This window comes from Camelus ferus, chromosome 31, assembly GCF_009834535.1.
Source record: "Camelus ferus isolate YT-003-E chromosome 31, BCGSAC_Cfer_1.0, whole genome shotgun sequence".
Taxonomy (NCBI): domain Eukaryota; kingdom Metazoa; phylum Chordata; class Mammalia; order Artiodactyla; family Camelidae; genus Camelus; species Camelus ferus.
Window position 1 is genome coordinate 8,219,339 of NC_045726.1, and position 25,197 is coordinate 8,244,535.

Here is a 25,197-nt window from a genome sequence, read left to right on the forward strand (position 1 = left end):
CCATACATAGCCAGTACCCCACAGCCACTATCAACTATCTTTACTGCTGGGAAGTTTTTCTTATTAATTGAATTCTGTATGCTTCAGCAAAAGCCTATGTATGTTCTTAATATAACTTGAGAATTTAGGAAAAAAAGACCTCTTTCTTTTTAGAGTTATTTGTGTATGTATACCACTCATGCACACATGTACACAGACACATCTAATCTTCACACACATGTTAATGTGTCTGTAGAATAAGTTTCTAGAAGCTTACTGACTGTGCCAAAGAGTATGTGCAGCTTTGATAGCTGTTGTCAACTTGCCCTCTGTAAAGACAGTAGTAATTTCAGCTCCCTCCAGCAGTGTGAGAAGGTGCTTATTTCTCCACAGCTTCACCAACAAATTGTTTTGAATTTTTGCGTGTCTAGTTCGTGAAAAGTAATTTCTCAGTATAGTTTCAATTATGTACAGTGTTGATCGTCTTTTTGTTTGTATTCCTTTCCCGTGAGTTGCTGACAGCTTTTGAATATACCTCTCTGACTGTACCTTCTGACTTTTCATTTACTCAGTAAATACGCTCTGAGGAACTTCTGTCTGGCACTTTGTGGACTTGGGAGATACCAAAGTGAAAAACATGCTGTGGGTTAGTTTTTGTTTTTAAGATGGAAGACACTTTGCAATGAAATACGCTTAAGAAGATAAGCCAGGAAAAGAGGATGCGCTTGAAGACTCATGAAGCAAAACAGCTGGTTGATGGAGGATTTAGGGAATCAGGAAACACTTCTTTACTCAGAGATACACGTGAATTGTATGTGATGTCCTGACGTCATTTCTGGGTCTTCTGCTCAGAATTCAGATGGTCTGACTACAGAATTTACTATTTGGGAACACATTCCACATGATTAGCGTTAACATTGCTGCAGTAAAGTGGAGTATTAAAAAGGACTGAAGGTTCTGATGCTATGGGGTTTCTAGTAGGTGTGTACACACGTGGATCCAGTGTTCTTTACCAAGGCCCCCTGACGTCTCACTTCCGCATTTCATCTCTCTTTGTCTGGACGTCCCACGGCTTGTGATGGAAGGGCCACAATCTGCCTTAGTTGGAAGGGGCCGTATGTAGGTATTTCTTACAAGGTTCTCAGTGACTGTCCTGTACACAGAGTGCCCAGAGCAGAGCTAGACCAGAGCAGACCCCAAGTAGGTAGGAATGAGAACTAGTTGCAGAGTAGCCACCAAGGGGATTTTTTTTTTTTTCGAAGGCCAGATATTAGCCACAGTGGGGAGATCCTAGTCCCTTAGCCTAAAGAATTCCAAGGGGACCACACCACTGAGGTTCAGACTTTGAATGACCCTTTCCTTCCTATGTTGGCACCCTTGGCACTGTCTCTATGTAATGTCCAGGTCCTGGTTTTGGCCCCAGGTCCTGATGAATCCCAGGAGTGTGGATGGATACTATGAAGAGAGAAGAGATGAACCCTGAATTTCCCTTTAAAGACCCACCGTCTGGCTACATTGCTCTAGTGGAAACACTGTTGTAAGACAAGTGTTCTTTGAGAAACTTAAAAACTTCAAATGCAGGTCTTGACCAGAAAGTGAAGAGGAACTGAATTTTAACTGTTTGCCTAAAAAATATTATCATTTGGTAAGCATTAAAAAAAACCCAAAACTGTAAGCTGAGAGTGAACGGTTTAACAGCAACCCAAAAGTAAATTAAAAAATGAAACCAGCCAACAGATGCAAACCACTTTACATGAATTAGATCAGCAACAAGGGTTTACTGTACAACATATGAATGTGAACTATATTCAAATCTTGAATAACCTTTAATGGAAAATCTGAAAAAAAAATAGCTGAATCTCTTTGCTGTGTACCTGAAACGAATACAATATTGTAGATCAGCTGTGTTTGAACAATAACAAAATGAAACCAGCCACTCAGTAGATTTACTTTATCTTAAATGCTAAATGCTGGTCTAGTTCTGGAACTGAAAATGACTCACTTGTCTTTCTAGAAGTATACGTTCTGAATATGTAACGGGATTGCTTTTTCTGTGCCTTTGAAGAATTAATTTTACTACTTAATTGTCAGACCTTTCTTGTAAGAAGTGTGATCAGGGTTTTCCCGTGCAGTCTGGCATGAGAATTCAGATTGACACTTGAGCTTTGTCCCTCACATATGCCTTTTCATTTTCCCCTGGTATATATCAAATAGATGAGTTTTTTTTTTTTTTTTTTAAGTGAAGATTGGATTGTTTTCTCACATTTATTGTGAACTGGCAGAAAAATGGAAAGGATCATTCTTTGAGACAGTTGACTTGGCTGGATAGAAAATATTCCTCTGTGCCTTGTTTCTCTGTCCTCCTTTGCACCTTGATTTTAAAAATTAGATGCAAATGCAAAAATCCAAAACCCATAAATTTAGGATGAATTAAAATTCATGTAGAATTAAGATACTGTAATTTAGTCATATAGGCATTTGACACTTAATGTGTGTAACCTTTTTCAGAGTGGCATTTTATGGTTGTTTATGTCCCATGAATATTCTCATTTACTTTCTGAGGAAAGTTATTAGCTTGAGGAAGAGATGGTCTGGGCATCTTAGTGGTCTTCCTAGTGGAAGTGGAAAGCAGATCTATATGCTTGGTAACATTTAAAGCCAAGGATAAACCACTCAAGAAGTGTTTATAATGATCAGATTTTTTTTTAAAGTCCCATCAGTGGATTTTAAAAAATCACTTAAATAGCTGATTTTCAAACATGACTGCAGAGATAAACCTTTTTAGATTTTAACACTATTTTCCACAAGAAGGGGAGAGTCTCCCTCCCCCTCCCCTCGAATAATCTGTCTTACTAAATTGAGAAGTCACTTGGCAAGTAAAAAGGAAGTACTCCTTGAAGGCAGAAATTTATCTTATTCTCACTTTTGAATTGCACCTGTTTTAAAGCACAGGTTCAGCAGGAAATATTCACTAGGTGACAGTCATTAAGGAGAGGTTAATGTGAGGTGCCCTCTGCCATAGAGCAGGGAAGTGTGCACCACACAGGAGCTTGCTTTCAAATAGGGTAACACGGAGAGCTGCTGTGTGTAGAGTGATTTAGTTCTGAAAGTTAGAAGAGACCTCAGAGGCGGTCTAATGTAGCCCATCCTCCTGATTTTATAGCCACAGAAGCTGAGACTCAGAGCGTTTGAATAGCCCGTGCAGGCTACAGCCAGTGATGTAGTGGCAAAGCCGGCACGGTAGCCAGGAGTCCTCACTTGCAGCACAGTACAGTGCTCCCACTGGAAACCAGCGAGAAGACTCTCGGCAGGACGCAGCCGTGCTGGCACCCTGATCTTGGACTTGCAGTCCCAAGGACTGGAAAGGACAAGGGAGCTCTCTGAGGTCTTTTTTATAAGAGCACTAATCCCATTCAGGAGGGCCCTGTCTACTAATACTGTCACTTTTGGGTGTTAGGATTTCAACATAATGAATTTTGGGGGTGGGGGACACGATCATGTAGACCGTACCATATATTGGGGGACAAGGGTGGAAGCAGATCAAGATGGTTATCAGCGGAGGTGGTAAGTGCTCAGATTCTCGATATATTCTGAAAGTAGAGCTAATTTGGTCTGCTGATGGATACAGTGGTGGATATGAGGAAAAGAAAGTTGTCAAGGGTGATGCTAAGATTTGCGATGAGCTGGAGTTGCTGTGTACTGAGCTGAGGGAGACTGTAAGGGGCAGGCTTATCCAGAGAAGGTCAGGAATTTGGTTTGGGATGTGCAGAGGTCGCTGTTAGACATCTGAGAGCAGCTACTGGGTAGTAGTTGTGATATAGGAGTCTCCATTGTAAGGATGTGGTCCAGACTGGTGTATAAAATGTGGGGTTGTCAGCACAGATGGTGATTAACGTCCTGAAACTGAATGACTTTCCCAAGGGAGTAAGTGTAGACAGTGAGGCCTGAGAACTGAAACCAGGGGCACTGTAAGTTTTAGGGTTAGGGGGACAAGAATCCAGCAAAGGGCAGTGAGAAGGCCTGGCCAGTATGGTAGACTGAATACTGTGGTGTCCTGAAAGTCAAATGTGGGAAGTGCTTCATGGGAAAAGGTTGATGGTCTTGGTCAAGTCGTATGAGGACCACGAATTGACCATTAAATTTTGCCGGTAATGATTATTGATGACCTTGATGAGAATTTTCTGTGGTACAGGCTGAGGGCGAGGACCTGGGGTGTGGGCTCAGGGGAAGATGGAGGAAGGTGATTGGAAGGTGAGTGTAACGGGGAGAATTACAGCTTGTTTGTATGCTAATAGAAGGGATCCACAGAGGAAGATTTTGATGACGTGAGAGAGGAGAGCTGGAGCTAGTGCTGCAGCCTTGCGTTGGTAAGAGAAGGGAGGAGGTCAAAGACTGAAGTGAAGAAATTGGCGACTAATCCAGACCAACAGCAGGAAAGGGGAGTATATGGGTGCGCTGCAGGCCAGCGGGTTGATGCTGAGGTTGGATGGGATGGACCTGTTGGCTTCTGTCTGCTGAGTGAAACAGGAAGCAACAGCTGTCAGCTGAGAGTTAGGATTAGGGAAGAAGGTGTTTCAGGGTTGCAGAGAGATGGTGTGAAATAATTATCCGGGAAAGTGGGATCAGTGGATTAAGATGTAGTTTGATTAGGGGGCGCCTAAGGGCCCATCTGAGGTTAGTGGTGGAGGTTTTTCTCCTCTCGTATTAAACTGCTCTGGGGCTGGCATGAAGTAGACAGAAAGCTGGATATAAGAGTATGGGTTTTTCTTGCCAGGTGCCATGAGATGAGAGGGGCAGGAGCGTATTCAAAGGGCATGATTACACTGATGGACGCTGAGATCTAAACTGGGATGTGAGGATCAGGACAGGAGAGGGGTAATGAAAAAATGGTAGGATCAATGATTTGAAGGATCTATTAGGGTAGAGGAATTGTTGGAGCTGGCATCCCCAGGAAGTAGGCAACAGTCAGGACGACTGTGGTGGGAGATTAGGGTGCTTGAAACTGAGATGATTGGAAAGGTTGCAGTTGCTGATAATGACAGAGTTTAGGGTAAAATCAGTTAACTCAGTAGCTTGTTTCCATCCTTTGCATATTTCCTGTTTTTAATAGGAAAAACTCAATAAAACATTTAGATTCTCTTTTACCTGTTAACTTCATTCTGGCTAGTTTCTTATTTGTTTAATTGATCCCATATTAATTGGTACAGTCTTAAGGGCTTCAAGTGATTGCTTAACTCACTTTTCTTTTTTACTCCATTGATAAATCAAACATCTGCCGTTTTGTGTGTGAATGCTGAAATAGAAAAATGCAGTCTAATTTTAGCAGGAATTTAGTAGGAATTTTAGTAGTGCATGGAAATAGCCATGTCCTTTTTAGTTAACAGTATTGAAAGTTTCAAGATAAATCGAATTTTTTCACCAAATATAAAATGGTTAGCATAAAATCAGTGGTAAAACTACAAGTACAGTAACTCAGTGGTTGACAGAATCATGATCCTTCAATGATGTCACATCCTAATCCCCAGACACTGTAAGTATGTTTGTTACCTCACGCTGCAGAAAGGACTTTGCGAATGTGATTAAGTTAAGAATTTGGAGATGGAGTGATTATCCTGGATTACATAGGTGGGGTATGTAATCTAAGGGGGCCTGACAAGTGAAAGGAGGAGGCTGGAGGATCCGAGTCAGGGATTTGGAGGTGGAGGAAGGGGCCGTGAACCTGTGAATGCATGTGAGGGGGTCTGTGGAAGCCCGCCTAGAGCCTCCAGGGGAAGGAGTTCAGTCCATATGACTCCGGCGCCCATAAGACAGACTGACCTGAAGGCCAGCCAAGCTTGGTCATCGGCTGATGGGATATATTGTATCTAATTAGAGGTGGGACTGTCAGCAAAGGGGTTGGTCAGTCAGGTAATGGAGGCAGTTTTTAATACTGTTTATCCAGCTACCACAGAGGATCCTGTCTAGTACTCAGTGGTACCAGAGTAATACTTCTGTGGTAGGGCTTCTTATTGTTGAATGATAAAGACAAATGAGGTAATTAGTATGTCCTGCCATTGTTGATTTTTCCTAAATTGTGTAGGACTGAGACCATGTCCAACAGAGCTGCTCTGAAATGAAAATGAGACTGTTTACCCTGGTTTTTTTTTTTTAAACATATGTTAGATTACTGATTCTTTGCTTAGATTTCTATGCTCGCTAAACAAATGCTTGATTCTAATTTGGCTTCCTGTGTGGCATGTGTATATGGAAAGAGTTCATTGAGCAAATGATTCAGTTATCTGATTCCTTTTGATTATATATTGGTTTCCAATACGGTTTGTCTGTGGACAGGGATGGATGGTAATACATTGGCCAGAGGCTCTCATTTCTCTTGGTCTCCTTGGTTGTTACAGTTTTCATTTAACATTGCGAATTGGTGTTCTCATTTTAGTTAGTCCATCGGAAGTCAGTCCATCCCTGGGAGATGGCTCTATTCGACACACTTAACATCGTTTTGCTGACCCTTCGAGGATTAGTCTTCTCTGGATCTTGGAAATTCAGCAAGCTAACACAACCTCAGGAGGCCTGTGAGACTTAAGATGTATTCCCCTGGGTGACTTAGCCCTGCTTCTGCAAAGCTGAGAAATAAACATGAGTGAGCTTTGCTTAAATTTGAATTTTTGTAATTGAAAACCTGGAAAGTGGCAAACACTTTAGTTTTCAGAATCAAAGTAATTTCAACACCTGGATAGGTGGGGGAAAATAGGCCAGAAAATAAGGTGAAATACAGCATAATTAAGTGTAGAGTTCTGTACTGTTTCATTAAAAAAAAATTGAAGTGTTGGTTGTAAGAAGATAGAGACTTAGAGTTTCTAGCAAGCTTACTGTAAGTCAGGAGAAGGATGGTACCAGAGAAGCAGCATAGTGTTGGATGGTATTGATACAAGTGTCATATTAAGAACATGGGAGATAATTAGTTTTGTTGTCCTGGTACTAAACATTGTAAGAGGGTCTTGGGCATCTTATGGGGTTATTAAACAGTAAACAGAAGAGTGATCAAGATGATAAACATGTAGATAAAGACGTCATAGACAGTTGGCCCTCTGTATCTGCGGGTTCTGCATCCAATGATTCAGCCAATCTCGGATTGAAAATACTAGGAAAAAAAATTCCAGAAAGTTCCAAAAAGCAAAACTTGAATTTGCCAACTGCTGGTAACTATTCACATAGCATTTACATTGTGTTAGTAGTCTAGAGGTGATTTAAAGTATATGAGAGGATGTGTGTAAGTATTAGGCAAGCACTGTGCCATTTATATAAGGGACTGGGGCACGTGCCTATTTTGGTATCCACGGAGGAGAGGGGTCTGGGAACCAAGCCTCTGTGGATACCGAGGGGTGACAGAAATGGGAGTGTTTAGCCTGGAGGAGAATTTAGGGTTGAGGAGGAGGTGGACACAATAGTATTTGTACATTACAGAATTTGTAGGTCTAGAAGTCAGAACTAGTGCCAGTGGGTAGACATTGACTGAAAGGCAGCACTTTGATGCTGTACTCCCATAGCAGATGTTGGATTACCTGTGCACATCCATGCCCTTTCTCTGTTCCTTCTTCCTATGGGAACCTTGGTTTTGTTTACATAATCTACCCTCTGTGTAGAGCCTTGTCTTTCAAGAGAGGCAGACCCCAGCTTCAGGGGGCGGGCAAATCATGATCAGTTTCAGCCAATCACGGTAGACCTGTTTTCCTCGTTGGTGACTGGCCATGTGTAGTTCTGGTCGATAAGATGTGTACCGGGGATCTTCAGACACAGGTATCCCTCTCTGATAAAAAGATTCAGAAGGGGAGAAGTGATCTTACACTGTAAAGTCTGCATGTGAAGCCTGGAGTGATAGAAGCCATCTTGACATTACAAGGGGAGCTAAACCAGCCTGCTAATGGCAGAGTGAAAAGAAGTGAGGAACCTGGCCTTTGATGATGTTGGACCACCGAAGTAACAAGTCTTGGAGATACATGACCTCAGGGCTTCTTATTGTTGAATAATAAAAACAAATGAGGTAGTTAGTATGTCCTGCCATTGTTGATTTTTCCTAAATTGTGTAGGACTGAGACCATGTCCAACAGAGCTGCTCTGAAATGAAAGATTCTTTTCCAAGGAAGCAGTCTTTTTATCCTTGGAGATATTTAAGCAAACGTTGAATAAACAGTTGATAGACTCGGGATTCCAGCATTGGTGAATGTTTGCACTAGATGACTTTAGCTCCAGTTCTAACTAAAAGATTCAGACTTTACCATTCTAAAAACATATAGTAAGAAAGCAGTCCACAGTTCAGACAGAAGAAGTTGGGACCCACTTAGCTTCTCCACTTGGCGCCCTCTCATCTCTCCTAGCATCTCTACTTCCTGGAAGGTGAATGTGGGGCACTGTTCCTCATCTTTTTGGCTGGCCTGTTTCCCCTTCTCTGAATGTGTTGTCTGCTGCTTTATGGTTTCCAGAGAAAAGGAGATAGGACATAATTATATTTTAGTGTAAAAGACCTTTTCTGTTGTTTAGATGCACTGATTTAGGGAGAGAAGACAACATTTCATAGTAGATACCAAAAGTTTTATTTTACTGCAGTGATTTAAACGATCTTAATCTTTTTAGTGTAGTTTTTTGCCTTTTGGAAAATAGACCAATTATTCCAGTGTTACTAACAGAGGATGTTGTAGGAACACAATGACGTGATAATACTTTGGAAAATAATAGTGGTAGGCATTTATTAGAAATGCTTTGTGCTATTTGAATAGTTTGTAAGTTGGGAGTACATCCTTTATTATATTGAGGCCAAAATAAGTAGCTCATTATTCAATTGATGTCTCTTTGAATTTCAAGATGATGGTGAGAAGCTAAGTAATTTTAAAAACAAACATGAAATACCAGCGAATCTACCTTTATTCACTGTGGACATCACTGGAAACATCCGTTTTAAATCATTCTTATTGTTTAATTGGATTGTCTTATTTTAGAAATAAAGGCAAAAAAAAAGTTTTAATTCAGGTTTCAGTTTCTTACGTGACCCAAATGTCGTATAGAAAGAGAGAAGGATTGTCCACATATTATTGTGAAGTTTCTTTTAGAACTTGGCTTTTCTTTTCTTATAAAGCATGTTTAGCTTAAGCTTATTCGGGAAAATAAACACTTACGGTTCTGATTTTTCAGAAATGACAGTCTTCTCTTACACATTACCATAGCTGTTTCAGAAGTTGTAAGACGGACTCAAAAGTAGTCAAGTTTGACTTCTGGAATTGTGACGTAACTGGTAGTTTTGTAAGCTGCTTTTTTCCTTCTTATTTTAGACTTCTGTTTCATTAGCTTTCCCAGTACTTATTCTGATACTAAAACTTCTTCTTATCCAATCCCAGGTTCCTCCATCTCCTGGCCAGGAAAGGTTGTTTTTGTTTTTGTTTTTGTTTCGAACCATGGCTGACTCTGAGCGGTCAGCGAGCGGGGTTCTCGTGCTCCTGCTCTGGGCAGCTGAGCTGCCCTCTCGGTTGCTGACAGGCTCCATCTTCCCGATGCCCTTCGTCCGCGCGGATCGGTTCTGTCTGTTTCCCGCCTGCTGCACTCCTGTCCGTTCTGTGGGGCTTAATCTCATTTTCAGCCGTGCGATTGCGTTAATAGATGTTAACGTGTTTAGCCTTCCACCCCTTTATTTAAAAAAACACCTTATCTGGGAACTCTTGAAGACAAATTTTGGCCTTGATGTGCCCCATAAATTGTGCCATGGGCACCAGCGGCCTCTGTGGCGCCTGTTGCCCTGACAGCTGGAGTCGGTCCCCCACCCTTGCTGCCCGGAGCCATGGTGATTGTCTTGCGTCCGGTCTTCAGCTCAGGACTCAGGGCCAGCTTTTCAGGCCAGGGGTCTGTGCAGTTGCACAGGGCCCCACACTAGGTTTAAAGTTTTCCTATTGCTGTCTTGAATTTCTTAATTTAAACGAATTTTTTTTTAACAAGGGCCCTGCATTTTTGTTATGCGCTAGGCCTTGGAAATTATATAGCTTTTAACTCATTGCCTGCTTCCTCTCCTCCATTTGCTTCCAGCTTTCCCTGTGGGCTTTCTGTGCTGCCTCATATCTCTCTGTCTTCTGCTCACTCCACTTACTTTACCCCCTGGTGCCCTACGGTCCCCATAAATGACTCCCTCATATCAGTGGAATCTACAGAAATCATTACATCTGAACTACCTGATAACTGCCTAGCTGGTAGCAAGGTCAGGGCTACCTGTTACGATCCTTACAGCTATTTTAAGGTTAGTCCCTAGGGATCCACAAATATCATTCCGTTATGTTTACATTTTCATTTGGGACCTTTTAAAGTCCTGCACTATTAATATTTTAACAATTAGCCTGCTACATATCTAATACTGTGTAATACACTCTGCTTAAACCAGTTTATTAGAAAACATTTATTTGAAGATGCAGAAAGAGTGTTGACCGATTATTAAGGATCTGAATACTTGCCAACAGATCAGGACTCCCAGCTAGTCAGTTGTGTTTGAAGGATCGTGTGATACAGTACATACAAAAGTACTTTGTAAACTCTGGGTTTTTGTCAGGTGCCAGTTTCCTTAAGCGTAATTGTTTATCATCCTTGTATACTGTTGATGGAATGTGAGCTGGTAGAGCCACTACAGAAAACGGTGCAGTGCTTCATCAGGAAACGACAAGTAGGATTACCACGTGACCCAGCAATTCCACGTCCTCATGTATACACGGAGGAATTGGAAGCAGGTTCTTGAAGGAGTGTTTGTACACCCACGTTCAGAGCAGTGTCATTCACAGTAGCCAAAAGGTGGAATTAACCCAAGTGTCCCTCAATAGACAAATGGATAAGCAAAATGGAGATACATAGACAAATGAATATCATTCAACCTTAAATAGGAAGGACACAAAAAATAAACACATGAACCTGGAGGACATTTTGCTGAGTGAAAGAAACCAGACACAAAAAGACAAAGACTGCACGATTCCACTTACATGAGGTGCCTGGAGAGTAGTCAGATTCATGGAGACCAAAGAGCATGGGAGGTGTCGGGGGGAGAGGGGAGTGAGCGGTTAGTGTTTAATGGCTGCAGAGTTTCAGTTTTACAAGATGAATTCTGGAGATGGATGTGGTAGTGGCACAAAGTGTGTGAATATACTTAATACCACTGAGTTTTGCGCTTCAGAACAGTTACGATGGTAAAAAACAACCACAACAAAAAAAAGGAAAGTAATAATCCTCATTATGCGGGGAGTGAGGAGTGCTTGGAGACATAGTGAAACAAAAAAATGGCAGAATGTTGATAATTGTTGAAGCTGAGTGAGTGTACATGACTGTACTCTAGTCTATTTTCTTAGTATAAATTTGAAATGTTCTGTAGTGAAAAAAAATTTTAAGTGATTGTCATTCAGTTTAGAAGACTAACTGTATCCATCAGGGAATTCTCCTGGTGGCTGCAACTGTCCACAACTGTGGACATTTCCAGTGAGGAGAGAGGGATGTGGCTGGCGAGGAATGGGACAGACTGACTAGCAGAATGATGTCGCTGTTCAAGAGAAGGACACTGAAAGAGATGTAACTTCAGAAGCAAGAGTGTCTAATAGGAAATTAAATTGCCTGAGTCCCCGTATGTGCTTTTCTTATTAGAACAGTTACTGACTGAGACCAGGAAAATTCTAAAAATTTTTATTGTGCGTCAGTATTCTTAATTACTGTATACTTTCTTCTGATGAGCCCAAACAGGGTGGTATTTGTTGCCTGTGTTGCTGGGAACTGCAAAAAAAAAAAAAAAAAAAAAAAAAAAAAAAAAAAAGACACAATTACCCAACACTGTAAAGTTAATATTAAAAATATGAATGCCTGCACTTCATGGAGCATGACATTTATCATAGACATCTGTAAGACAGTGTGGCTCTGTTTTCCAACACAGGCACTTTTTTCTATTTCTGTTGTGATTCCAAACACAGGCATTTTGGAATCACATGGGCAGTGTGTCCACCATGGGCAGTGTGTCCACCCAATTATAAGATGTTTCAGTTATTAGTCTGATCATTTCTTTTAGACAGCACAGTCTGTTTCTGTTAACAGGACTGAAGCATGTCAAAGGCCTAGAAACGTCTTAATCTACTACTAAGAAAACTAGACACCAGAAAGCAGAAACATTCTGATACGTATACACATTCAACTTCAAAATGTGTAATATCTGGTCTTTTAACCGTTTTAAAACAGAGGATGAAGGAGATGAGAATTTTTTTTATCAGTTACACTTAAATTTTATAAGTTCTTACTCTTGGTTTTTTAAAAGACACATAATGTGGGGAATTTAGTACAAGAACAGTGAAAGTACATTTTATTTGCTTTGTATAGAAAATATCTAATTAAGCTTAATTATGTGATGGGCTGATTCTGGGTACAACTCATTTGATTCTGCAGACATAGTGAAAAGCCCTGCGAAGATAAAGTATCTACAGCTCATGTTGGAGGAAGTACATTCGTTTCTAAAATAAATCTTACATTTCTTTCTAGGTCTGTACCAATAGTTCTAGTGGAATGTGGGCAGAGCCCTTAAATGTTGAACCTAACAAATTTGACATCTTGCCCCACCTGCCAGGATAAGGTGAAAATACTTGCTGCTTATTTTCATTTAATAGAAGATAAGTATGTCAATTTCCTGCTAAAGTCTATAGACGTGGTGGCCATTGACTGGTAGCATTTGCCAAAGTTATTACAAGTGGAAGGAATAGCATACTCTACAAAGTTTCAAAATGAGTAGCTCATACACATGCCTGTGAAGGGACCTGAACAGTGACTTGCAGGATATAATGGCTAGTGTGGGATGTCATCAGTTTGTATTCTTTGCAACTGAATAATCATACTTTTCAATTAAATGTATGTTTTACCTTGATGTCAGTTATCTAATTTTTATCATTTTAGTATGGGAGAACACACCCAACTCCTGTGGTAAGCACAAGTGAATGGCAGGGTAATCCGAACACTGTGCTCACAGACTAATCACATTATAACAGGGCATTTATTTAAATAAATTTCTTGTTTGAGTTAATATTTCATCACTATGAAAGAAAACAGTGTAAATCCATAAGATAAGGCAATTTCAAATGTACTAGTAAGAGGGAATCTTAGTAAATGTGGTCGTGTTCTTGCACTGTTTTAATTACCTTTTTGTCAGTCTGTTTTCTTCCAAGACTGATTTGTCCACTGCGCACATTTTAAATACCATGTATAAAACATTAAGCTAAATACTGAGAGAAGTGGAAGATACAAGAATCAATGACAGCTCATGCCTTCAAGCTCAGGGTAGAAGCCATTTTAGAAGCTGAATTGTCAGTTGAAGACAGAAGATTCTGTGTGTTTGGAGCACACAGGCAGCCTGTTAGAGAGTGGTAGGGCTGAAAGTCATGCTGCAAAGAGCTAAATATTTAAGAGTGATAAGTAAACACTGTCCCTGGTACACCTGGGATAAAGCCCACAGTCCTCTCTCCACCATGTGAGATGGCTGGCCTGACTCTCCTTCGGTCTTCTCTTGACACATTGCCCTTTTTTCTGGTCCTCCAAGTCACCATGTTCTTTCCTGTCGAGGACTTTCACACATCTAGTTCCCTTTACCTGGATGCTACTTCTCTTGTCCTTTGCCTCGCCAATTCCTATGCAACCTTTCCAAGACACCCCGCCATTGCTGCTGTATAAGAGCCACCCCCCCACGCACCTGAACACCACTCATACAAAAAGAGAAGAGCCCCCCACTGAGGTTGTACAGGATGACAGCCCAACCTGAATTAGTTCCCCCTGTTGAAACTGTTAAAGCCTCAGGTGTTTTTCTTTTGTGACAGTTGTTTTGAATTCATAAGTGTATCGGCTTATCTGTGTAATGGAATCATAAACTCCCTGAGGGAGGGGCCTTGCCAGTTTGTGTCCCCAGGCTCTGGTACATAGTCACTTTTCAGGAAATGTTTTCAAGCGAATGAACAAATGTAGATCACTCTTCAAATCTGGTGGTTCAGCAGTAAAGAAAAAGAAGGGTGTTAGTTGAAATCAGTGATGTGTTCACGGGAATGGATCACGGGTCAGTCTCAGGACCGGGAAACTGGAATATTTCCGTAGGCAAAAGGAAAGGAGCCATTTGAGGAGAAACTGAAGATGTAAAAGGACGAGGGAATCATTTGTGGATTACAGTTCTACAGGAGTTACGTGATGGAAGGGTTAGCCTTAGAAAGAAGAGGATGCCTGTGTACCCTTAGATAGAAGAGAGAAGGGTTTGGAAATAATAATCTAGTAGTGAGGACTCAAGTAAAATCTAATCAAGTAAAAGCTGGGATCTATAACATACGTGATAAAGGAGGGAGCACTGACTGCTTACAAATAAGACCAGCTTACAGTTTCCCTTGGTTAAGATTTGAATACTTCAAAATGTAAAACTTACAGACTCATATTATGAACATCAGTGGGAAGTGAACTTCAAAGCTTATTGATTTTGTTAATATTTTCACTTGAGGCAAACCGTAACCTAAACCTGTATATGACTCAAAACATTTCTTTTCTCCTTTTTCTAAATACTTAAGTCTAAATTATAATTTATTACTTTAAAGCATGATTCTGAGAGCTGTAAACTTCAGTCAAACCGTTTAACTGTGTACCAGTTCTCTAGATGTTAAATTTAGTTGAGCTTCACATGAAAAATTAAGGAAGATAAGCTAACTCAGACACGTGTTTATGACCCTTGATTTAAGATAAACATAGAGCTTAAACTGAATCAGGTGCATACATTTCAGTGTTTTTTGGCAATGTACCCTATTCCCACACAGTTACAGAATTTCATTAGTATACATAGATAAAGCAGAGTAATGCAAAGCATTAAACAACTGTTAGTGTAGATGCAAGTGACAATTTATGTATTCTATTTAATTTAATGAATGTATATGAATGGTATAAAAATCATAAGAAAAAATCATAAGATATTTGTCTTTATTACACTACAGTTAGGGCCAACTCTTTAAATGTAACATTGGCAGGAGAATTTCTGAATTTTAAATTATGGCTTCAGTTGAATGAAGTACTCTTACATAAGTGATTTCGAAGGTACTTGGCAGATTTAATCTTACAAAATGGTCTGAGACATTTAGATTTGGGGTTGAAAACCCCAGTGCTCTCCAAATGAAGGAGAATTAATTTTCAAGATTAATGTAGGATTTTGAAAACACAAGCTTTACACTAAAAGAGACTAACTGGTGAGAGGCGTTCACTTGCAGCATGAGAGTGGGGCTTCTCAGTGGGTTTTGTTTCCAGTCCTGCAGTCTCATTCAGTTGTCATACACACACTGCCCTCCTCCTCTCATGGAAGCAGAGCAATCCTTCTTTTCTGTCCCCTTCGCATCATAGCCCAGACCTGAGACAGAAAGTTAGGAATTAAATGGCTAGGGCCGCCCTCAGCTGAGGTTCGGAACCATCTTTCATAGTCAGCATGTGGCTTCCGATGCTTAGAAACATTCAGTATTTGCCGAATGAGTTAATGCTTGCTTTGTACAACAGGTTAATTTCCACGTGCTCTAGCATTACTGTTGGAACCAGGAGTTCTAAATACACACTTTTCTTTCTTGGTTTATGTGTGCAAAGAAGAGCTAAGTTGCTTTCTAACATCATTAGCTTCGTTAATCAGACTGTTACATTTAACGTTGTAAAAAAAAATAAACGTTTCATAATCTCAGGAGATAAATAAAATACAGCTCTAGCGTTGTAGAACCGCCTTGGGATTAAACTGTCATTGTTTCTATACCCAGCGGCCAGCGGGTAAGGAGAGCGCCCTTTCATTCTGAGCAGGACTGTGGTGCTCTGGGTGGGATCGCGTACGTTTTCATTCTTTTGTGATTAAAAATGGCGTCTAAGATTTTACTTTAAGTATCATGTTAGAGATTTCATTCCATGACCATTTGTTCATTCACATGTATTTTTATTTTTAGCTCTAAGGAAAGACATGAGGCCTAAGACTGAGATGAGGTGGTTTTGAGGCCATCTGATTTCTGGCTAGAAGGTGTGCGGTCGCCTCGTCCTGAAACCCCTGCAGACAGAATGGTAATGCAGAGCCAAGACACAGAGAGGCCTTCCTGTTTTCCATGTCTGTTCTCCTACCCCAGTTCCTTTCTTTTTAAGCTTAAATTTTTTTGTAAGTTGTGAACAAAAGGTATTAAACAACATGTTGACATATCCTAACTAAACTGGTTCAAGTGCTTCATAGCAAAAGGATTAAGTACAAAGTCTACATATTAATTGAACCTTTTAGAGTTGTTTAAACACGCTTTTTAAGAAATGAGCTCTTGTGAGCTACTTAGATAGCAACAAGATATTTACTCTACGAAAGCACCTGGGCCGTTAGGTATTTGCAGAGTGACATAATTTTTTTTTCCTTTGAAAACCAGTGTAGTTTGCTCTTAAAAGGGACTTTGGACTTAAGTTTTTCAGATGAGAAAGTAAGGATTCTTGCCACAACTTAATTTTTCTGTCAAAGAATTTTGATGTTTCATGTATGTGTGTGTTTATTTTTTACTTTTTAAACTGTAAAGTGCTCATTAAAAATGTTAGTTGTATCAGTTAACTCTGCTTTAATTATTACATGTATCTTAGTTCAAAATGTATTGTGGAGTTGAAGATAATAGTACTCTTTCATAGTGAAACGTTTTTTGAGGGGCACGGGGGCTCTCTTTATTAAGTTTATTGTGACGGACCATGTCCTGTTAAACATGGTGATGTGGCAGTGCTTATAAGGCAATTACTAGACTTAAATTTCCCCTGGAATAGAATTTCAATAGGTTCTTTGCTCAAGTTCAGATTTTATACTAAGCCAGGTTTTTCGGAGTAAGTGTTCATTTCATTTCCTGTACTACTTTGTAACAACATTAATAGCAAAAATAGTATTACAAATTTACTTATATTTAGCTTAAATTATGTTATCAGTTTGTTGAATTGATGAGATGCTGAGAAAATGAATTTCATCCTATTCCAGAGAGTAATGCAGAGGGCAGATTCTAAGGAATTGACAACATGAAGAATTTTTTTTTTTAAGTCGTGCTTATTTTCATGTTTTATTTTAGAGCCTCAGTTAGTTGTATAGTTCTAAACATTACCTCATTTCTCTGCAGACAGTGTTTTCTTATAAACAGTATTACAAATAGTATTTTACTGACAGTATTTTCTCCGATGTTGAGAGTGACTTAAAATGTATAAAATATATTCTTTTTATTCATGTATATGACTTTCTGTGGTGATAGGCTTATTCACATGCCATGTAAATCCAGGCACTGTTTTGGTTGACCAAGATTGCAGTGATTTTTATATCTGCGATCTCAATTTATACCTAAATAATTCAGCCTGGGCTTATTTGGAAGCAAAGTAATGTATAATAGGTTCTTTCTTTCTTTCTTTCTTTCTTTCTTTCTTTCTTTCTTTCTTTCTTCTTTCTTCCTTCCTTCCTTCCTTCCTTCCTTCCTTCCTTCCTTCCTTCCTTCCTTCCTACCTTCCTACCTTCCTTCCTTCCTTCCTTCCTTTCTTCCTTTCTTTCTTCATATCTCTTGATTTTTTTACTCTCCTTTTGGAAATGTGAACTCTGAACTCTTCATTTTCTATGGAAAAATTAAATAGGCTAGTCTCAGTAGCATGGTTTTTAAGCCTGTAGTAGAAGAATCATTCATATAGTTCACTTTTGTGTATTAATGTTTTAATGAAAATTACTAATTATTTTTATTTTTAGAAATTGTCATTTCTTATTTTCCCAAGCAAAATTGTTTTTCTTTTTCAAATAAGTCCTATCTAGATTGACCCATCTTTTCGAAGTTACAAGAACTTTGAAGGTCATCTTTCTTATTAATTCCTGTGCTAAAGTTAATATGATAGAAGCACGAAGACTTTAACCACTATTAATTGGCTAAAACATAGTTTATAAAGGTATCAGATAAGAATGAAATCAGTAATTTCATTTATGCATCTGAATGTCTGTTACCTTAATGGTAATTTTTAAAAGAAAATAAAGACAAAACTAATACCACTTTAATTTAAAGCCTGAAATTGTAAATGTAAAGGTATTTTTACCCAATAAGTATTAAATAGGTGATGTATATGAGTATAGTTTAATGTTTATTTTGTTATAAGTAAACTGCCTTGTTTTTAAGTGAAACTTTAATATTAGACTCACAAGCTTATAACTTTAAGATGAGAAAAAAACAGTAAGTTTAAAAATGTCATTTTGAAAATTATAAAAGTAAATACTGACCTTTTCTAAGAAAGTCTTTTCCTTTTGACATTGTTTAATTTTTTTTCCTTTTTTGTTTTTTAGGTTTGCAATTTTTTTTGGTGATGGCATGTTCAGAATCTTGGATCCCAAATATATTGGAAATATTTAGGAACTCTGGAAATTGTTGTTTTTGTATATATAATGACTTACTAGGTGAATCAATAGATTTAATAAAACATATAAAAGAGTAGGCATTATAATTTTGTATTTCTAAGTTGGCATGCGTGTCTCAAATTCTCAGCTATTGGTATTAGTGTCATGCTCTGCAGACAGGTACCTTTTGAAGATTTAGGGGCTTTTATGGACCTCATATTTTCTGAGGCCGTTTCTGTCATTCCTCCCATGCCGGCTGGCCAGCTTCTTCTCTTTTCTGTCTGTGTTGTAGTGTAGCTTACTTAGATCAGAGGTAATTCTTGATCAGGAGGAGAGAAGATAAAATGATCATCACGTGACAGTCCTAAAGGTAATAATTACAGAACTTCAAGCTGGAAATGGCCCCAGCGTGGTCTGTATTAGAATATGCAAATTCTCCCCAAATTATGTCCAGATACACTATGGCAAAATGCCAGTTTTCGAATCAGAGGTTATTATACAGGACAGACGTGCTAATGGGGAGGGAAGGGAGCTGTTCATTTCCACCTCCTCCTCTCTGCCTGTTGTTGGGTGAATGAATCAGGAAAGTAAATGGCCGAGAGGCCGATGGTGTGAATGGAAAGGAGAAGGAACAAAATTAGACCTTCCAGGAAGGAGTATTTCCCCTTAGAAAATTGAAAGTTGCCTATATTATATTCCATGTACACTATTTTAAAACTGTAGGCTCCTTTCACGTAGACCCAGAATGTGCACTAGGGCAGCCTTGCCCAGAGGACGGGATGGAGAGACCTGTATTTGACTGGAAAATCAGGCAGTCTGTGGTGCCTGGAGCGCCGTTACCAGTGGTTGTCTTCTTCTCTGCCCTGTTCCTGCTGGGACTGAGAGACTAGAGAAGCATTCTAGGATGCATAATTATTTCGGTGGTCAAATATGATTGCCTCCCTGTTCTTTTGACCGAAACTGGGGAAAGGTTTGATTTTTTAAGACTGTATTCAGAGCAGCTTAAAAACGGATCAAAGGGAAAGGATGAGGAGAATTCAGGGAACTATAGAGATTGAGTGGTAGCTAAGCAGAATGTTAATTCTTTGTTTATTGCAAATTTTATTATTGGTAGATTGTCCAGTAATACAGGAATTGGTGTAGAACAGAAGTTTTCATAACGTTTCTGTTGGAAGGCTTTTAGAAGCTAAGTAGACTACGCTGTAACCACGTGCTCCTCACCTTTGCTTTGCTTGGTTTAAGAGGAATTGGCTGATACATATTTAATAAATAGCACAATGAAAACATCAGTTTTTAAAAATCAAATTACATTTTAATCTAAATATGTGTTGCCTGTGGAGCTGCTTTCCCATTTCAACTGGCTTAAAAAAAAAAAACAACTCTCCTTCTGGGATGCTTTTGTCAATAGAGACGTTTCCTCTTAGCCAATTCTAGCCACAGTATTGACTGGGCCTAGGCATTTGATACACCGCGAAGGAATTAGGCAGGAAAAAATTTGGTCCCTCCTGGAATGAATATTTTAAAGACCTTCTTAGATTCTGACACTGTGAGTACACATGAAGGAGACCCAAGAGAGAGGAAAATTTAAGCGCCTAAGAACAAAAATGATGGTAGGGTTGGGGGTGTGGTAAACGCTCATATAACTTACCTAAGGTGCACTGAGGGCAAGGAATTGACATCCTAGAGATCAGAAGGTAGAGTGTGAAATCCCCTGGGCAGGAGGCCTTCTGATGTTAATTCAGCCAGCTCACACTGGCATGCTGCAGTGTTCTTCAAGATAGTGGCAGGTGATCAGGAAAGTATCAATACATTCCCTAACAATGAGTTTGATTTTTATTTTGGTATGTTATATATGGGCATGTGGCTCATTTATTAAAAATAAGTATCTTAAATATTAGTGAAAATACTATAAAAATGAGTCTTTTGTCCCTGTTGTATAACTTTAGAAAATAATGTAGAATACTGACATAGTAGAGAATTGATGGCATGAATATAATCAATATTTGATGGTTGCTTTCTAGAAACTTCTAAATAAAACCTTGAGTTTGTTTACCATTGGCCTCAGTTGTCCTACAGCAGCACTTCTAGTGTGTGTGTCTCACGGGAGAATCTGCACCTTCTTGGACCACTGCACGTCACAGCCTTGCACATCACTCTGAGGATTCAGAAACTGAGCCCGTTACCCAGGGATGGTTAGCTCTTTGAGCACAGTGGGTAAATGAGGCCGCACAGAGAAAGTGAGCCTCTGACGATGGCTCTTTGCATTTGGAAGTTTTAGACCCTTTCGGAAGACCAGAAGAAAGCTGTGGATCCTTCCCCCAACTCGGCTGCAGTTTCTGAGGGTAGAGGGGCGGCCCTTGGTTGTCCGGTCAGGAAGCCCTGATCTAAAAGATCGCCTTTATTTTCCTTGGCCTGGCTCCAGCTTTGCTGTGACTCTCCAGGAGTGGTTCTCTATCAGCTGTGAATGGAAGGATCTTAAGGACGCTTATTGCCTTACACGCTGAGCTGAAGCCACAAGGCCCGAGCTCTGTGATGTCATGGAGCCAGAGCTGCAGGGGGCTGGCTGCCCCAAAGGTGCCAACGGTAAAAACGGTCCGAGGCATTGAAGTGTGGGACAGCCCTCCTAGGTAGGCCCTTCCTCCTGCTGGTGTAGGGGCATTTATTTCACAGTAGATTGAATATTAATGTTTTCTTGTTTTTTAAAAAATGAGCATATATCTTCTAAATTTTAAAATTACTATAAAGGTTTTCTACCTAAGTGGTGACCCTCTTCTCATGTTTTAGGATATCAAATTCATGATGTGAAATGTGTACTTCAAATTAACATAGTGACTGGAAATTTGGAATTCTGTTATTTTGTGACCCTAAAATTTGTAGCAGATTTTCAGGAAAATTGTCAAGATTCCCAGATACTTTGTCCTTTATTCCTTTCAAGTTTCCTAAGTGTATGATTATTTCTGAATTTTATTAATCCATTTATAACTCTGGAGGAAACTGCCTTCAGTTTCTGTTTTGACACAAAAGGATGCTTTATCTGACTAGAAATGTGTTTTGACAAAAAAATTCCACTTGAGTGGCTCTAACCTCCATTTTGGAATCTCAGATCAACAGCTTATGTCATTCATTGGGACTTTTCTGCAAAATAACAGCTTCACTGAGGTCATCCTTGAAAAATGAAGAAATCCGAAGATAATTTTGGGACGGAGTAGAGGGATGGAGGAGCGTCCTCGGACTGCAGCGCCACACACGCTGGCTTCTCTGCTCGTGTACACGCAACACCGTTTGAATGTCTGTTATGAATTGGACCTGTAGACAGATACAGTGTATCTTGAATGTGAGAAAAACACAAGTCCAGCTTCTCAGACTTTTGCGGAAATATAGTCTCCTCTTGATTGCTCACACTGGCGGGGGGAGCTTGGTCCTTCCGCCTGACTAAAATCAGACATGTTTTCTGGATTCAAACGAGTTTTTGTATTCCTTGTGGAATAGAGTGGGCTTTTACATCACGTGCCTCCCAGTTTCGCCTGCCCTGCGGGAAGAGCCTGAGTTCATCTGGGCCCAGCTGCGTGTTCTCGGTCCTTCTCTCTTTTCTGTAATGTTGCCCTAAATGTGGGGAAAACATTAAGCATGTAGGATTCCAGAATTGATCAGAATCCTGTTAAGTCTGTCCCTCTTACCCTTCCCGGGTAATTTGACTCCATTTGCTTTTCAACTCTCCTAAATGTTGCCCACGTTTAATCCCTTTGGTCTGAGGTCGGGATAGAATTAGAACCACCATCCAGTCTGCTTCCCTCCTGTCGCGTTCTGTTCTGCCTGCGGCAGGCGGTTTCAGTTGCCTCATGATGGAGGAGTCTGCTCATCCTTGCATTCCCGCCTCCCTCCCTGCAGGCTCTTGTGGGGAAATAGAATAGATCTAGATTTAGCAGTCCTGGCTGTCTCAAGATTTGCCTATAAAAGTTCGTGGCATTGCATTTAAAATACAGCCTTTCAGCTGTGGTGTTGACAGGTGTCTCCAGTGGACGTCTGCTCTGTGCTGGGCCCTCGGCTGCATGTGGCCATTTGCTCTTTCCCTCCACTACCCAGTTCTCTTGAGGCCAGGAGTGCACCATCACGCCTCGGGCACAGGGGCGCCTGGAGCTGACTTCTGTGCCAGCTCGCTGCTCCCTGGAGCCGAGGGCTCATCAGATAGTTGAAGAGAGCCATGTCTGCCCCAGGTGCTAGTAAAACAGATCACATGCGGAGAAAATGGTTATGTCAGTAAGATTTTGAAAGCAAGATTTGTCCAAAAAAAAAACCACCATCCAATTTTAGATTTACCTTCATGAACCCACGCTGACTGTGTCTTACTTTAAAAAATATACAAACTAACATAACTCTCAGAAAACATTACCCAGTTGCCCTGATGTTTTCAAAATGTGGTATTTTCTCTAAGCATTTTTTTACACGTAGATTGCAGAAGCACGTGCAAATGTGTTTTGTGTAAGAGTATATACTGTATAAAATATGCTGACTGTTGCTCTAATAAAATTAAACTTAAGTGGTCTCATTATTTAAAGCCTAGTAGTTTGAAATTATTTTTTGAGTAAAATTTTACAGCATATGATGCTATTTTTTACTTTTCATGGAATGTACAAGTAATCTTAGAAGCTACTTGTGTGTGTGTGTTCCCCACATATTCCACATAAAATAAAAATATTGTAAACAGGGTCCATGTCTCCAGTGAAAGTCTCCAAACTTTTTGGCTGTAATTACCAAGTGCTTGGGCTGGGCTGGCTGGAAATACATATCGAGTTTTTCTGTGTATGTAGCAAACTTTGTCCAAATAAAGTAGCTTTGTACTCTGAAGGAGCTTTTAGTAATTATATTTTTGTTGAATAAAATATGTGGGAGTTAAAGGAAAGGAAATGGAGAAATAGATCTGTAAATGTGACGCTCTAAATTAGTGGTTTGTAACCTTTTCCTGTCCCAGTTAACAGTGGTAGTGAGTCACTAGGAATGGGGTGATGTGGGATGTGTAGTTTGAAGGGGAAACAGAGACCCCCGCCTGCAATTAGCAGTGGTGTGGGTCAGTGTCAGCGGTGCCCTAGGGACCCTGACTGCAAAGTCAAGGAAGCCTGGTGCTAGACATCTACCCACCTAGTCCTGGAATGACCAGCAGAAGGAAGGGTGTTGGTCTGAGGCAAAATAGGAAAAAAGATAAAGACAGCATAAGGACTTCAAAAATTTTTTTCAGTTAAAATTATCCTTTAGACTTCTGTGTCCTCCTCTATACTGTATTCCCTTATTTGGTAAAAAATAAAAGAAAAAGCTTGTCACCCCAAGTTAATTCGCTAAAGATATTTAAAATTTTTTGTATTGGTCTGTGAAATCAGAAGACTGGGAGCTGCTGTTTCTTGGAACTGTGCACTGTTAGCATACTAAGGTCCCAGTCCTTTATCCCACAACCCATAACTCGCAGGACACCGATGAGGGTGCCAGAGAACAGTTTGGGAAGGTTTAGAGAATTACTTCAACATTGCCGTATGATGGGAGTCATTGTCTCAACGCCTTATCCTGGTGGTAGTTAAAAGCATGGCTAGTATTCCTGTTTCAACCAGTAGTTGTCTGGAAATCCTGCGAACAAATTTCCAGTAGTTTTGTGTGAAAATGAACTGAAACTTCAGATAAAGCAAAGCTCTGCTACAGTACAGACCTGGAGGAAATCATTTCCACTACCTTGCAGATTACTTTTCGACTCGTAAAATAGTCACCAGCCTGCAGAAAATGCTACACTAATAAATGACCAGGAACTATGCAGTGGTTATAACTTGTTTTACTTTTATCTCTGCTTATGTCCAATATCAAGTTCAAGATCAACCTTGTATGCCATAGTCTTGTGTGATTAGACGACTTTTATTAGCTTTAAAGACAAAAGAATTGGACAAAAGAATCCCAAAGGAGGAGAAACTCAGGATGAATCCAGGATGTGTCTGGGCCGTGTGGTGATCACCTGCATCTTCCCCCTGGAAAGGCATTTTTCAGAAAAATGTAAGCTACGTGATACCAATTTTTGTATCTTGTCTACTTCTGTGCTAGCCACTGTGCTGAGTGATGTATCTATAAACTGTATCAGGGAGTGAGTCTCCAAGAAAGATACTGACATTTCTTCCTTTGGCAGCTTTAAGATGAAGTCTGGTACCCTTCCTAAATAGGTGCTTGCAGGCAAGATCAGGGGGAGTCAGTGATCTCTTGTCATGGTTTACAATATTCCAAATACCTCCCTTTATCTCCAGGGATGTTGCAAAATTCTCACTGAATTGCTCATTAGGGAAAGCTCATCATATTCTACATTAAGTGTTTTCCTTAGAGACTTTATCATAGGAGACCCAACTTTGAATTATTAAACCCAGGGCTATGATTAGTGAGCCAGACACCTGCTTTCTGTATTCCCTGGGACTTGAAAGCAAGAATGAAATTACTGAATAGAGTGAAATTGCTTTGAGGGCTATTTTGGATTTCATTTGCTGTGTGCTGTCTGTCCTTTCCTGCGGGCAGCAAAACAATCACCGAGGGTTTTCAGTGTCTCGATTCTGGAAGGCACTACTTTCCCGTTAAATTTTTGGGTTAAATATTTTGGGCAGTCTTAGTTTTGTAGCAGAGAAAGGATAACTGATGGAAATCATTTTACTTAAAATATGACCCAAGATTTTGGGACCCAGGTTTTGCAATTTTGTATTTTGAAGAGAAAGCACAAGTTTCTTACTCTGGGTCTTTGATGACAGTTATAAGCAAGGAATTTAGTTTCTCTCTCTCTCTCTCTCTCTCTCTCTCTCTCTCAGTCTTGCTCC

General features: G+C 40.0%; 1 protein-coding gene and 1 long non-coding RNA gene across 2 annotated transcripts in view; both read left to right on the forward strand.

The window, feature by feature from the left end:
• The window catches only part of XKR6 (XK related 6), a 227,742-nt gene that overhangs the window by 36,530 nt on the left and 166,015 nt on the right, over positions 1 to 25,197 (forward strand). The window lies entirely within an intron of this gene.
• LOC116656654 lies at positions 78 to 23,218 on the forward strand. Its single transcript, XR_001366693.2, has 3 exons — positions 78 to 12,598; positions 15,954 to 16,065; positions 18,320 to 23,218. It is a non-coding gene; the product is annotated as an uncharacterized LOC116656654 (long non-coding RNA).